The 2,519-nt window shown below is 48.5% G+C and overlaps 1 non-coding gene across 1 annotated transcript; it reads left to right on the forward strand.

Annotated features, from left to right (window-relative positions):
* Positions 1–1,948: 1,948 nt before the first annotated feature.
* Positions 1,949–2,055, forward strand: LOC113747370 (U6 spliceosomal RNA). The gene has a single exon (XR_003463607.1). It is a non-coding gene; the product is annotated as a U6 spliceosomal RNA (small nuclear RNA).
* Positions 2,056–2,519: the final 464 nt, after the last annotated feature.

Genomic DNA, 2,519 nt, shown 5'->3' on the forward strand with positions numbered 1-2,519 from the left:
CACGCGTGAATTAATTAGTTTTTTTTTACAAAAAGTTAACGTGAAAGCTTAATTAGCTTTAATAAATCATCCGGCCAAAACAGATCGATATTTAACAGTTAATTTTCTTGGTTTAAAAAAAAATCACTCCGTGAAACTCTGTGTGACTTGCTGGTCGGAACATAAATAATTGAGTTTTTTATTTGTGTTTTTCCCCAAACTATGTTTGAATCATATTTAATGGACTATTTGAACCTCAAACCAGAGCAACCGTTTCCGGGTATGACAACTCGATACTCCCTCCGCCATACTTAACTGAATTGAGTTTGGACAGAGGAGCAGGATACAGCCAACCAGCTCCCCTCCCACGGCTTCTCCTATTGGCTGAAAAAAAGTTGGATTGCTCTCCTCCCGGCTCTCCTATTGGCTGACAAAACGTTTTTGGCCCCGTGGCCGCTGGTGGTTCCAGCCAATTGGTTCAATCACACGGAATAGACAGAAAAAAAAAAAAGAAGAATGGTACCAACTCTTTGTGGCCACAGGCCATGACACGCCCCAATCGTTGCAAGCGTCTCCCAATTTTGGCCCTGTGGGTGGTTCCACCTTGCCCGTGCGCCCTTCTTGGAGAACCCCGGGGGATTGGTGTCTGGACTACAGCCAGTTTAAAGCCAGGAGAGAGCAGGGGGGCCAATGCGTGTCGGAAAGCGAACACGGTGGGGTTCGACCCCGCTGGGCCCTTTGCTCCCAGCCCAGAGACTGCGCCACCTTCGCACGTGGGGCGCACTGCTCTCCACCCGACTGCAGCTATACGCTGGTGCAGAAACATGCTTAGAGTGCAGAATGATGTGTTTAGATTTTTGCTGAAAGGTCCAGTGGAGCTCCTGCAAATTGTGGTTTTTTGCCATGTGAAATGGTTGAAGGTATTGACAACAGAACTGCACAATTAGCTAAAAATAGTTCATGCAAGCTGAGAACTTTGTTCAGTGTAGTGTTTTAGTTATTGAGAAAATGCTGATTTCCAACAGAGGCGCTCAGAATTTTTGGCTTGAGAGAGGTTCCCCCAGTTTTGGTCATGGGATGTGTCCATAGGAGGGGGTGATTAGGGTTTGGCCCTGAGGTTGCAGCATCCAATCCCCCGTAAGGAGAATTGGGCTCCGCCCCCTACTTCAGCACTGAGGCAGTTTTTGGCCTTTAGCCTTTTGTTTAATTTGGCAACGTGCCGACAGAAGTGTCGGGCAGCAAATAGCACAAATGCACAAGTGTCCGATATCAACAAGACCAGGGGTGAGCCTTTTTTTCCACCATCCCCCTCACTTTGTTAGTAGCCTGAGACGATGCCGCGGTAGTGCCCGGCTATGGAAATGGCGGCCCGCTAGCCGCACCACGTTGATGGCAGTAAGATTTTTTTGCTGAAAAAGGTCCAGGTGAGCCTCGCAAATTGTGTTTTGCCCATGTGAAATGGTTGAAGGTATTGACAACAGACGTGCACAATTAGCTAAATGAGTTCATGCAGCTGAGAACTTTGTTCAGTGTAGTGTTTTAGCTATTGAGAAAAACTGCTGATTCTCCAAACAGAGGCGCTCAGAATTTGCTTGAAGAGTTCCCAGTTTGTCCTGGGATGTGTCATAGGAGGGGTGTGATTAGGGTTTGGGCCCTGAGGTTCACATCCACCCCGTAGGAGAATGGGCTCCCCCCCCTACTTCAGCACTAAGGCCATTTTTTGGCCTTAGCCTTTTGGTTTAATTTGGCAACGTGCCGACAAAGTGTCGGGCAGCAAATGCAAAGTGTTGATATCAACAAGAGCCAGGGGTGAGCTTTTTTTCCACCATCCCCTCACTTTGTATGGCTTGAAGCGCAACTGGGTAGTGGCCTGCTATGGAATGGCGCCCCGCTAGCCGCCCACGTTTATGGCAGTCACCCCTGGGATCGCCAGGTGGGGTTATAAGGTAGGCAGTGACGGTGTTTGGTTGTGCTTGCTCAGGCAGCACATCTAATAAATTGGATTCGATACAGAGAAGATTAGCATGGCCCCTGCAAAAGGATGACACGCACAATCGTGAAGCGTATCCACATTTTGACTTTTCCACATTGCCGTGAGCCCTTCTGGAGGAACCGAGGGGGATCTGTGTCCTGTATAAGCAGTTAAAGCACAGAGAGAGAAAGGGGGAATTGACGTGTGGGAAGAGACACAGGTGGGGTTCGAACGCTGGGCTTCCGCAGCAAGGACTGAGCCTTCGCACGTGGGGCGACTGCTCTCCCAGCTGAGCTATACGCTGGTGCAAATGCTTAGAGTAGATTGTTTGCTGAAAGGTCCAGGTGAGCTCTGCAAATTGTGTTTTGCCATGTGATGGTTGAAGGTATTGACAACAGACTGCACAATTAGCTAAATGAGTTCATGCAGCTGAGAACTTTGTTCAGTGTAGTGTTTTAGCTATTGAGAAAAACTGCTGATTCCAAACAGAGGCGCTCAGAATTTGCTTGAGAGGTTCCCAGTTTGTCCTGGGATGTGTCATAGGAGGGGGTGATTAGGGTTTGGGCCC

The sequence above is a fragment of the Larimichthys crocea genome, chromosome I (assembly GCF_000972845.2).
Source record: "Larimichthys crocea isolate SSNF chromosome I, L_crocea_2.0, whole genome shotgun sequence".
In the NCBI taxonomy this organism is placed as follows: Eukaryota; Metazoa; Chordata; class Actinopteri; family Sciaenidae; genus Larimichthys; species Larimichthys crocea.